Source organism: Ylistrum balloti, unplaced genomic scaffold, assembly GCF_031769215.1.
Source record: "Ylistrum balloti isolate Yb309-2 unplaced genomic scaffold, AGI_CSIRO_Ybal_v1 Utg370066, whole genome shotgun sequence".
NCBI classification, from domain to species: Eukaryota; Metazoa; Mollusca; class Bivalvia; order Pectinida; family Pectinidae; genus Ylistrum; species Ylistrum balloti.
This window is the reverse complement of record NW_026782111.1, coordinates 1,765,054-1,779,582: the sequence shown is the minus strand read 5'-3', so window position 1 is coordinate 1,779,582 and position 14,529 is coordinate 1,765,054.

Below are 14,529 nucleotides of genomic sequence, written 5' to 3'. Positions count from 1 at the left end.
TTTATTTTTCTTTAATGCTTGCAAAAGAGTCTAAATTACGCGATAAATGGAATCTTGTATTCTTTTATATTCCAAGTAAGAAATTTCATAATTTTACGCAAAGTATCTTAATTGTGAAAGTCTTGTTTACATGTGTTATTTGACATATCCCACTTAACATATAGAATGTACATGCATATCGTTTTAACAGTCTCAACGTGGAAAATTCTTAATACATTCATCCTGTTCCGTTTCAAATAAACACCTCACGATGTGCTGACATTGATATCTCGAAAGTGACAGTTACAACATTACTTATTGTGAAAACATTATCATAATTATATTTTCATTTTAGGAGAAAAAAAATCAGTACATCTGAAATCTATTACGCTATAAATGACATTCGTTATGCTAGATGTACGCTCGGTGTATGATAAAGTCAAGTTGGGATTCAAATCATGTATTGTTGTAACGCAAATTGTATTCTCGTAATATATCAGATGTTTAAATAACATCGTAAAAAGTTATGTAACGTTTCATGGAGTTAAATATTGTCTTCTTTCGTTTCCTAAATGTGATGCAAATTCAGATTTCTGATTTGAGTAAAATCAAGTGTGGAATCGAAAGATATTTTGTTTGGAAATTAACATATTGCATTCGACATCATACAGTTGGTGTCGCGTCGAGCTGGATGCCCTGGGTGGGTGAGTGGGTGGGGGGAGGGGGGGGTGCTTCGGCAGTATATTTCAGTGTTATAGCACTATAAAGTCAGCCTCATTTTCGCCCTATCAGAAAGAGGCTTAAACCAGCATATCGCAGCAGCCCCCCGAAAAATCAATTGAATAAGAAAACACCCATTTTATAACTTCCGTGAATACAACTAGTCTCGCTATAATCGCTTGGTAGAGATGAAAAAAAAAGGAAAATAAAAAGTAGTGCCTATGGTTGTATACTTGATGTATTTGAAGAAAGGTCGTTAATAAGATTGTGACAGTTGTACATGAAAATGTCACTTTTGCCCATCCTCTAACAGGTATTTGTCAAAAAATAAATATTTTGTAAGAATATTGAAAATGTCAAGAGAGGATGTTTTGTTGATTAATAATTGGTCTACTACACTATATACTATATATGTATGAAGATGGTGTTAATTTTGTGGTGTGACAATGGTGTTGATTTTGTGGTGTGATAATGGTGTTAGTTATACGGTGTGACGATGGTGTTAATTTTGTGGTGTGAAAACGGTGTTGATTTTGTGGTGTGACAATGATGTTAATTTTGTTGTGTGACGATGGTGTTAATTTTGTTGTGTGACGATGGTGTTAGTTATACGGTGTGGCGGTGGTGTTAATTTTGTGGTGTGACAATGGTGTTTATTTTGTGGTGTGATAATGGTGTTAATTTTGTGGTTTGACAATGGTGTAAATTTTGTGGTTTGACAATGGTGTTAATTTTGTGGTGTGACGGTGGTGTAAATTTTGTGGTGTGACGATGGTGTTAGTTATACGGTGTGGCGGTGGTGTTAATTTTGTGGTGTGACAATGGTGTTAATTTTGTGGTGTGACAATGATGTTAATTTTGTTGTGTGACGAAGGTGTTAATTTTGTTGTGTGACGATGGTGTTAGTTATACGGTGTGGCGGTGGTGTTAATTTTGTGGTGTGACAATGGTGTTTAATTTGTGGTGTGATAATGGTGTTAATTTTGTGGTTTGACAATGGTGTAAATTTTGTGGTTTGACAATGGTGTTAATTTTGTGGTGTGACGGTGGTGTAAATTTTGTGGTGTGGCGGTGGTGTTAATTTTGTGGTGTGACAATGGTGTTAATTTTGTGGTGTGACAATGGTGTTAATTTTGTGGTGTGATGATGGTGTTAATTTTGTGGTGTGGCGGTGGTTTTAATTTTGAGGTGTGACAGTGGTGTTACTTTTGTGGTTTGACAATGGTGTTAATTTTGTGGTGTGATAATGGTGTTAATTTTGTGGTTTACGATGGTGTTACTTTGTGGTTTGACGATGGTGTTAGTTATACGGTGTGACGATGGTGTTAGTTAAACGGTGTGACGGTGGCGTAAATTTTGTGGTGTGATAATGGTGTTAGTTATACGGTGTGACGATGGTGTTAGTTATACGGTGTGACGATGGTGTTAGTTATACGGTGTGACGATGGTGTTAGTTATACGGTGTGGCGATGGTGGTAGTTATACGGTGTGACGATGGTTTTAGTTATACGGTGTGACGATGGTTTTAGTTATACGGTGTGGCGATGGTGATAATTTTGTGGTGTTATGGTGGTGATGATTTTGTGGTGTGACGGCGATATTCATTACATGGTGTAACGATGGTGTTAATTTGTATGTATTCTAGACAAGTGATCCATTGTAATATGCAATGTTTAGAGAATACCTGGCCAGTGTCTTAAAAAGTAAGCTGTATTTTGGTGAGAGTGAAGAAAGACGAAAGTGGCGAGCCTCTAGCAGTCACTTTTGTCTTTTTGTCCCTAGTCAAAATACAGCTTATATTTTAAGACTTTGACCACATATTCTATTGATCTTGCAACATTGACTGAAAATCAGACTATTGAAACTTAAACATTTTGTTTTCAATTCTTTGTTAATCTGTCGTTGACATTACCTTGAACTTTACCTGATGACGCACGCCATCATAATTACTACGCGTAGAAATGAAGTTCCAAACTTCAACGGATATGACAGTGATTTTATACATTTTCGTAAATCAACTTATTCATTAAGACATATAAAATCACTTCTTTCTATAGATATTTATATTATTAAACGGAATTAATTCAGAAAATAGTTCTGTCGAATTTACGCACGTGCTATAAAAAATATAAAAAAAAAAAATATAAATAAAAATATAAGTGGCAGGTGTATTCGGACAATGTCAGCGCAAGTTGCAGGATAAAAGCTATATATGAAGACAGTATTCATTGTATAAAACAAAGCAATATGATATTGAAATCAGCATTTGTATAAGAAAGATTCAGACACAAAAAACATTGCGATTTGCTGTTTTTTTTTTTTTTTTATAAAAGATAATATAATTGTGTCATTTGTCATATATTTATCTAATATTCTACATTACCTCTGGTGCCTCATATGTATATATATGATAATGATAATTGATCACTATCACTCCAATTAGACGTTACTGAGTTTAATACCACAACAGTTTTCAATTAAAATCTTCGTCAGTGTCAAGACTCCACGTCTGCTAAAATTTTACTCAGCAATACAAACGATATTTACATTTACACACATTTAGTATTCAGCAAAATAAGAGCTATATTCATATACACTTTTTGTGATTTAAAAATACAAAAGGCAAATGTCAGGTGAGGCTGTAATACATGCAAGCTTAATTTAAATTGTAAATAAATTTCAAATTCATGTCTTGTTTGGCCACAACAAAACTACATTAATTTGTAGTTAAATTCAATTTTTATCTCAGATCTACACAACAGATGTCATTGCTTTGTTTTCAAATGCTGTGGATTATGAGTACACTATCATCTTATCAGAAACGTGATGTGCAATTGACATCGTTGTTGATTTCCTGGTGTTATATTAGGTTTTTCTACATGACAGTTGTGTTGATATCGTGATAGGGCGGCGGTGTTTATTTCTAGGTGTGACGATAGTGTTGAATTCGTGGTGTGACGATAGTATAATATTGATTTCATATGACAGTGATATCTATTTCGTGGTGTGACGATGGTATAGTGTTGATTTCATATGATAGTGATTTCTGATGATACTGATTTCGTGACAGGGCGGCGATGTTTATTTTGTGGTGTGACGACGGTGTTGATTTCGTTTCGTGACGATGGTGTTGATTTCGTGGTGTGACGATGGTGTTGATTTCGTGGTGTGACGACGGTGTTGATTTCGTGGTGTGACGACGGTGTTGATTTCGTGGTGTGACGACGGTGTTGATTTCGTGGTGTGACGATGGTGTTGATTTCGTGGTGTGACGATGGTGTTGATTTCGTGTTGTGACGACGGTGTTGATTTCGTGGTGTGACGATGGTGTTGATTTCGTGGTGTGACGACGGTGTTGATTTCGTTTCGTGACGATGGTGTTGATTTCGTGGTGTGACGACGGTGTTGATTTCGTGGTGTGACGACGGTGTTGATTTCGTGGTGTGACGACGGTGTTGATTTCGTGGTGTGACGACGGTGTTGATTTCGTGGTGTGACGATAGTGTTGTTTTTGTCTTAGGATTGTAATGTTAATTGGCGATTTCGTAGCAGTTCGTGGCGAACTGTACAAATTTAAATCCGCACACGATGTATGATGATAAACTTTATCTACGGTAGGGCCAAAAAACCCCTCTTAAGACTGAACTTTCGTTATACCGCTAAACTTCGACATCCCTTACATATTTAAAGGTAGCTCTTAACCTTTTGAAATATTACTTTTGCAAAACATTGTACACAAACGAAGCTCTAGAATGAAAAGCACTGCAAATTGCTTAAAAGTTTGCAATTCACAATGTAACGAGGTTTGACGTTACTTCCGCTAAATATGCTTATGCAATTTACGGCTTATGATAACGAATTGAAAAAGATGAAATCAGAATAAAATTTTAATCAAACACTAGGAAATGGATTGTGGAGAATATATAGTAAAAAGACCCAGGCAGGCAGTATAAATACCTGAATCACAATATCTACTAATATAATAATCATAATTATCTCCCTTGAATTTGAATAGTAAAATTAATTTATAAATTATATGTTTTTTCGAAGTTAAAAAAAACTTTCGCAATCGATTAATTTTGTACTTTTAAGATGTTAACATAGAAAACCTTTGTCAATAACTTTATACTTTTCAAATGTTAATCCAAAATAATCAAGATCGGGTTTTATTTCATAAAAGCTTGTCAAATGTTCATTAGTGTGTGACTCTTTAGTGAAATAAATAGGGATATGAATAAATATGAATAGGGAACATACAAAATGTAGCATACCGCCTTAATTTTATAAAACTAACTCTTCAGTGAAGAAGTCGCATATGAATAGGGAGCATATCATACCGCCTTAACTTTATTAAACTAACGTTAAACAGACAGTAATTGTATTTGTAGGAAAAGACTTATCATTTCATATACATTGCCTCCATGTCAACCATAAGTTATTACAATATTCATAAATCACTTGTCACACGACATGGGTCTGCCTTGCTTTTCAACACGATATTAATTAAAAAGATTTGTCATCCGCATAACCTGAACATGTGTAATCTCGATACAGTGGTATATCATATAAATGAGTATATATTTATCATATAATGCTGTAGACTACTGTTATGTGTTTCAGAAACTTAAGTCATAAAACCGGCTCCCTGGAGGTACCGTGTGCAACACACGAACGTAAAAACTAGAATAGGTATTTTTTTATTAATTCATTCACTTGTTGCTTTTTGTCATAATAAAAAAAGTCTTATTTATTTATCTATCTGTCTGTGCATTTGTTTATTTTTCATTATTTCTTATTATTTTGGATATAATATTCATTTTTTCGCAGAGAAATGGCACAAAGAAGAAACATTCGAGATTTCTGATAAGCTGAAGTTCAATAAAGAAACAAACATTTGTACTGCACAAGGAAAAATATCCACTAAACATGCACATTCGAATTCAAAAGATTAAGGTATGTCCGTAGTGGAAAAAGAAAAACTCAACTTCGATAAAGACGCAAGTTATTTGTCTGAAACTTTACATTTCATTCCACCTCGACAAATTTTCATTGTGTAGGAGATGAATTTCGGCGTATGCTTCCTCGGAGAAAACGCGATATCAATTACATGTTTTGGTGGTATTAAGTATTGCTAATTGCGATTAAATTATCACATTTTACGTCATATTGAAAAATAAACAAGATTTTTATGTACCGTGAAATAAAAAAGTATGAAATTTCGACAAAGATCGAAAATGTGTTTATTTGAAAGTTGAATAAGTATGTGACTTACCTTAGACAATCGGCGTTACTCCTTTAAGCCTTATCCACTGTCCTCGCACGACGAACGACGAACCAGGAAAATATGACACACAGAATTAGCATAAGCAGCCAACCGGAACATACAATAAGTGTTATGTAAATTAGAAAAGTCTATTTAACGTATCTGACCTTTTCGGTTTGAAGTATTGTACATGTCTTCAAAGGTCAGTCAATGTGACACGCTTGTATTAATCATGGTATTTTAATTCAGGAAATTCAATCATGAAGTGGACGTTTCATTACATCGAAAGACCCACGAAGAAAGTGTTATTGATATCAACCGTTCCACGCACAGAGAACAGTGGATCACTTATATACAGACTTTGAGTGTGCACATCATCTTAACCTGATATTTACAAGGTAAACGGACCATTTGCCGTAGTTAAAATTTATCATCTGTAACATGCGTTCTGTAGAACCTCCGCGTTGCATCACTCACCCGAGGTTTCAACCTGTATTACTTATAGTTTCCCAGACATGGACTGCACAAATCTACCGGAATTCAGCTAGGTCACGGAAGAGTGAATTTTAGGTAATAATCAGCATCTGCAACATTCCTTCTGTGGATTATATAATACCTTTACCAGTTTAAGTGTCTAAGATATGGACAGTGGCATTCACATGGAGTAGGATATCTAGATCAAATCCAACATCCGCAACCAATATTTTATTGAAACCCCTTAGTTTCATCACCCATGTACGGTGGCATGTAATTGCCTTCTACTTGTGGCGTTGCTGTGATAATTTAACGCGACAAATTGTGATCTCAACGCAACTTGGTATGATAATATCGCGTTATGACGTCAAATTAGGTATCGCGTGATCTTTGAGTCGCCTTAATCATCATGACACGACTTTTTGCCACGATAATGCTTTGAATTGACATGGGTTAGGTTTTTTACTTTCCCTGAAAATGGAGACCTTTGAGACCTTAGAAGTATTTGGACTATACTATACTATATTACGTTTATTCAAGGTCTTGGGAGACTGAACAGGAAGCCCAAGTAAAGCCAGTCAGTGAAGTCTAAGTTGCAAAGATTCATAATTTAGTCCAAAAGGTAGTTAATTTAGTTGAAAACAGGACTTCAAAAACTTAGCTCCCCTAGCTTAGTTAGCCACCGACACGAAATTTAAGTTGTGAAAAAAGACAACGAAGGCGAGAAACGTATCAGAGAGACAGAACCAAAAATCCTAAGGAGAGTTAAATAAAAAAATTAGTCTGACAATGCATTGTTATTTTTGCATCAAGTTTTTATTCGGTTTTTCTTGGATGTTCCCTTCAGACGACGACGACGATGATGAATTTGATGAGGATGATGATGATGAACAGAGATTATATTTACAATGTATTGTAAAATAACACTACAAATGTAATGTGTTAATTACATCATCTGCCTGTTGATCAGTAACCTCGCCCAAGTAGTACTTATTTTTTTGTTTGTCACTAGTGTAATTCTTCCTAGAGAGTTTTTCATCAGTTGCTCCAGCCAGAAATTGATTACCGTAAAGACAAGGGCGTTACGTCATCAATTGAAAATGCCACTACAAATTGGCTGCCTCTGTCTGATTTTGTCCTCCACATGTTGACATTAAAACGCGTGAGAAAGAACTTTTCTGCGTTATGTGGTAAGGAGGTGTTAGATTTAAACTTATCTCGAAGTTTTTCTTTATTTTGTTCGTCAAGATTCACAAAAATAAAAACTTTAAAATCTTGTTTCATAAAATCTCATATGAAATGAAAATTATTTAGATAAATCTAAAAATGAAATATTACTCATTGATTATCTGAAGGTTGATTTAAGTATATTTTATTCCATATTCCTATTTTTAAAAAAAGCATAGCTCTCGGCAGCAATAATTCAGAGATTTAGCAGATTTACCTCCCTTCCCATATGTTGCCCTGTTCGAAAATCGGACACGGTTTTTCAGTAGAGAATAAAATGACATGCTTTTTTTAACTGTTTGCCTATAAATTTGATGGAGGTCAGTCATAAAAATGACGATTTCACTTTAATTGTCAAATAATTGATAATGGGCACATATTTAACGTGTACTGGTATTTGTCGGTCCAACTAGAATTTTAATGGTTCTGCAATACAAAAGCAGTTTTAATTTGTACAGACACAATTTAATAACCAAACAGTATGATTTATAGATGTCATTTCCGGTTTCTATTTATAGTAGGAGAAATTTTGTTAATTATAAATTTGGATGCAAAACTGTATATAAGATTGAGAAATAGAATTATTTTCTGTTTGAGTTAGCTCCCTTGTGTTAAGTGTGCTTCCTGTACAAATTCAAAACCCACGAACCATATATATGCATTATCATAATGACAGGGATTGATACTCCCGACAAAGGATAACTGAACATATTTTTTTCTTTAACAATGTTTTATTTAATATTCTATGAAATATTTACATGAAATATTTACTTGGTACAACTGTATATCCGATATAACCAAGTATAAACATTTTAATTATTAAAAGCAACGCGTTTTTCAAACGTGACAATCGTGATGTATACCGTATTGAAATAAATCCAGGCAAAAATCGATACAAGCAACCTTGTAAATAACGTGAAAAATAAACAACATTCGCCAAGTGAAACTAATAACTATATTGGATGATTATTTTCACGAAATAATCTCATTTTAATCAACATCAGAATTTGCTGTGTTTACAATTTAGATTTCATGAAGCTCAATTTTGCTTTTGTTGTTGGTCAATGCCTTTAATCGTTGTGACGTGCTTTTGTAAAACATATGTATCACAACCTTTCACATTTCTGTAACTTGTACGTGTAATAATTATTTGCATCATACAAAAGTGCGTGCATTATATCGCCGTACTTTCTATCTGTGTGTGTTTGTGTGGTGCTTTTCCTTGCAAAATACAAGGATTATGCATCCTCAGTCGAAAATCCAGTATAATAAAGTATTCGCGAAATCTTCGTGATTTACAGTATGATAATCTCTATCACAATCTAGTTTTTAACACATTTCTCTCAATAAATTGTCTATAGACCGGAATTCGGAAGGCGTATATAAGTGGGTTAATCAGTGTGTTGGCTAGGACACCAAAACTTAATATACGTACTGTAGATTTATGCGCATTAGATTGTCATCGATTTGGTGGGTCGAAAAAGTGTTTGGTGTGATGATCCATAATTAGGACAATTTATCTTTGGCGGAAAGATAATTTTCTGACCTTCTGGTGCCGTCGTATTAGTGTCTATAGTTTGATAACACGCGGCGGCCTCCAGCATAATGTTCACTGATGTATCCACCATATCTTTCAAGGAGAGTAATACTTCTCGAGGAGTGGTGAAGGCAAATGACACGTGTCACATGACTTTCGACAGAAGTACCTTACAAACTTAAAACTACCATTTCTGGGACACTGGCCTGTCTGCCTCCAGCTTGGGCAAAATACATTGATATCGTTGCAAATGTCGTCCTCTACAACAAACATGGTTAGATATTATAATATGAAGACAAAGACATGAAATAACAAGTTTATTTTGTGCATTGATTTATGAATTATCAAAAACATTTTCTCGTATTTGCTAGCCCGTTTTCGGATCATTTTGTTGTCAACTATTACTCCATGACATTTGTTCAGAGCGAAAATGTCTTCCACGTCTTCATTTTTCTAAACCACAAAGATTCAATAACAGAACTCCAGACAGATGATAGTAAAATGTTTTTCGTTATGGTTTTGATCCTCTCCATTGTAAATTATCACATATACGTGCACAACAGATACAGGTAAATATCACATATCGTGTTGATAATATTAGTGTTAAGGGTTGAGAAGCTTGTCACACAAATGTAATTCAGAGCCCAGTTCCTGGGAATTTAATATCATAAAACAATTAAACACTGCCGATTGATGAAGATAAAGGAGAAAATACCTTAATTGAACTCCTTAAAATCTTGCTTACAGCTATAATATCCTTTAAGCGTATTGAAAAAGACACTGCGCATAGACAATTCTTGTTTGGGCAGGAATTAAAATTCTGGTTTCACAAGATAACCAGTTTCCGTTTGCTGGCTCTCTACGACTTCTCTTGTGCTATAACCCTTCTGACTTTAATCTCAACGTAGATACTTGCCGAGACATTATTTGTCACAGGGATTTGACGTGAATTCCCGTCCACAATCCAAATATACGTATTATAGTGACAAGGAATGTAATTCCCTAGAAGAAAACAGTGAACGCATTTTGAATGTGTTTTTTGATATTCTAGGGACCGAAGATCTTAGAAACAAATACATTACCTTGAAGAGAAATGTTTCAAGATTGCATTACAAGTACCGTTTAAGTCACATTTTCACCGCCTTAAATCACATTGCCAATGTGAACAGCATTAACAAATAGGAAACTATAATGAACTCATTCCAAGTGTAAGAATGTTTAAATATTGAAATAGATTTTTAAAGAAAATTTTAGATTTATTTGAATAAGATCAAGTGTTTCGGAGAGATACGCATCTTCTGTTTGATCACACGACACCGTGATCAAGTGACAGAAAAGAATGGTTTCCGAGGTTTCCAAATTTCTATTCATACAGTAATTACTCTATAATGGCCTTACGCTACATCCCATTTAATCTTTCTGGTTTCTAAATACAGGACATTAGGGTTTTTTTTCAGCTAACTAGAGTATCAAATTGAATCAATTTTGTGAAATTTATCATAAAACCCAAATGCATTATGAAATTCTGTAATGCAAAAAGGCCGTTAATATTTGGTTTACCTTTCTTAAAGCAGAAAGGGTATATATCGATTATGTAAGGGAAAAAACGAACCTGGTATACATATTCCGCTTCCGTTTCCGGGTATACACCTCGTGCTAGGGGGACAACTGCCATCACAGGACATAGTAAGAAACTGGAATAAAAATACATATATAGTAATTCTGTTTATTGTTGTTTAACGTCCTTTTAACAGTCAGGGTCATTTAAGGGCTTGTTAAATTTGGATGTTGGTGGATAGCCAGAGTTCCCCTGTAAACAATCACCATGTAGGCGAACAGGTCACCCCACATCTTTTCACGTCCGTTCCGGGATCGAACTCCTTGTTAAAGACGAATGCGTTACCAATGCACCAACTGACCATCTTTAGAACAGATAAACAATAATTTCAGAATACGTACCGTGGAACGAATAAATGGTCGAAAACAGGTTTTGTTTAAAAAAAAACATCAGTACTCGTCCTTTGAACAATTAACAGATTATGAACTTAAAATAATCAAAAGTAGATATATTTTATTCAGTGTATGTTCGTAGTTCAATACTGACGCCAGAGTAGCCGACAATATTTTGTGTTTTATATTGAAATGCATATTTAGGTATTTTAAGTGAACTCCCCGTTGTTTGTATTTCAAACACAAATAGATCAAAATCTCACTAGAATTTCTGGATTTAGTTCCCATCAAAATCACGACTGAGTGATGGCAGGGGCATTTGACGCGCAGGTCTTAAATTAAAATTGTCGAAATTGTTGTGTCGTAAGCTTTATCAGTAGCACGTGAATTATGTATTTACGGTATCACAGGTAAAGTACCACATTTAAAACACATCGTGCATGCTTCTAGTCTTATTTTTATTTTGGCTTTTTATCGATACAACTTTTTCCTTTAATCAAAAAATAAGGAATGAACTCATCGAATCTTTTAATTAAAAAATGTCTTCCCACATTTTCACATCAACATTCTTTTCATAACTCATTCACTCAAAGATTATACGAAAGATAAGTAGAGATAGACATCTTTCAATACAATACATAGATATATAGACGTGAAAGATACTATAATTTAAGGTTGTGTTTTTAAGTGAAATAGATATAATATTTGTTTGATTAAGAACATCGAAATCGAGGAGTTTGCTCCAATTTTCAAAAAAATCAGCTTCTTACCTTTGGTGCGTTCCGTAAATAAATGTGCAAATATTTTGAGCTTTTATAAAGTGGTTTGGATGGGTCATCAAGATTGAGATGACATTCTTTTACATCTCGTCTGAAATTGATTGACGTGCAAAGAGAACTGGCGAGACAATGCTCCACACATTGGTAGACCGTTTGTACTGTAAAACGCCGGTATATGTTAGTATTTAGAAATCGTCCGGAAGAAATTTCCAATTTCCAGTTCCAGGAAACTTCACTATACACTATGACTACGGCCACCGTAATCACAAGCAGCTTACAATATTTCATTTTGTCTCAAAGATTCCTTTTAATGTCGATCAAAAGTTCATAAGGTGCAGCAAAATCTATATATTGAACATCACGTTTTTTCATTTGCACCTAAATTTTATCATATCTCATGACACATTAGGTCTTCTACACAGTCAACCGGTGTGATTCAAATAATTTTGAATTTTCCGTCTTGATAATTGGTTGTTTGGTTTCAGTAGGTCCCCACTTTTCTAGTTTCCAATATTATGATCCAACAGTATTGTATTATACGTCTTTTTAAAATAGGTCTTGGCAATATTCCTTTACATTTGATTTACTAAAGTGTTAAAACAAATCATTGATCAGAAACGTACGCCTCATAGAAAGAATGCAATTTGTCTACACGATCATGTTACAGAGCATAGACCTCGACTCATCAGCAATGCACATCACGTGACCAACATTGACTTATGCACCGACAAGCCTCGTTATGCCTGGTGCATTTTATGATGTTATCGTTGATATGACGTTACCGTATCGAGGCTTTTCAATATGTATGCTATGTAATGTTTTCAGCCTTTGATAAGAAATAGTTTTTAATCTAGCACGGCATTTTCCCGATGCCATGAGTACTTTTAATTCACTCAATGTACAGTGCATCAATGCTCACTGGCTGACAGGAGATATTGCTTTATGCTTGCGGCCAATCTCTATCATACTATATAGATAGTGTGTATACTTCAGTCAATGAACAAAAGACACACAAGAGAATATCGCCTTCTTAATAAAGGTTTTGACTTATATACAGAAGAGCTAAACAATGAATAAAACTGTAATGTTTACATCGAAAATGTAAACTATTCAGAGTACTATTTCGATAACACTCGATAGATATTCGTTTTGTGTTAAAGACAAAGAACTCCTTCAATAATGATACCACAAGTGTACCGGAGCAAGCAAATTAAGAAAATCACCGACTTGTTTCTATAGAAAGCAATATCATTCATTTTCTTGGTGGTTTCATTTTCGTGGATTCGTGAGTGGTCTAAATCCAGAAATTCCCAAGTCCAAGAGCTGCAAAAATATGTACTAGTAGATTTGTCGGGCTATATTTATCATCAAGTGAGTGCCCACGAAAAAGTTAAAACATAAAAAAAAACCAAATAAAACAAAAACATAAAAATTTAGCTCCACGAAAACATATGTTTTCACGGTAATTTTTTGAGCATTTTTGCCAATAACAAGATCTTATAAGAGTCTAATGATCCCTATAGGAAGTTTCAACTTCAGTTGTTATGGTAAATGAAGCGAGATAAGATGAATTCCATACAGTATTAATGGTCGGGATGTTATGGTATCTGCTACAATCATAAACAAACTGAGAGCATTTTCGGATGACAGAACATCGTCAAGAGGCCGTGAACGGTACACTCAACCTTTCAAAGATTTTATTATGCATGTTGTAACACTGCTCTATGCGATAGAGTTTTTTTTTTTTTTTTTGTTATTCTCACCAACGAATGTCAATGTTCTGGCGACACTTACATTGTATTTCTAGTCACGGGTTATAGTTCTAAACAACATCTGCTCAAGTAAATGTTTATTTAGACATGTAAACCTTTGTAGTGCCGAACGGATACCTCTGATCTTGCGTTTTACTAACACATTCAGCCAATCCGACGTATCTTTTTCCCCTAAAACTCTGCGTGAACATAACACTTAAACATTTTTTCCCGTTTAACTCGGTTTCTTATCAACTTTAATTGGAATTCGAATCAAATTTGGAATACAACCATATTGCAGTATATACATCTGAACCCACCACAACGTCTTTGCGGCTTGTTTTATTCAATGAAAATTTATATTTAATAGTCGTTTTGAAAAAAAGTACTGTAAACTATCAGACAATTTTTCCGCTCCCTCTTCGAGGTCCCTAGACGTACATTGCCCAACCTCTTCCAAATTCCATATTTAGCTTCATGCTGGCTCCTTGTTGACCCCACTCTATATCATAGGACTGATGGGGCGGGGTTCGTGGCAGTGGTTAAAACCTCTAAGCGTCTTTATCACTTGTTCTCCATATCTGGGTCGCGGGTTCAATGCCTACCTTTGGCTTCGGTATTTTCTTGTTTTTATTTTTTGTTTTTGTTTTTTCTCTGGTAACTCCGGCTTTCATCCATCAACCAAACCTGGCACGTCCCGTAAATGACCATGGTTGTAAATAGGTGGGGCAACAATAAACTAAATTGATTTTTCGCACTGATCAGAAAAACAGGATTGCTAATGGCGGCCATTTTGGATCTTGTCTAGGAAAGATTGTTGTCGTTATTCCTTAAGCAGTACTGGAGGGA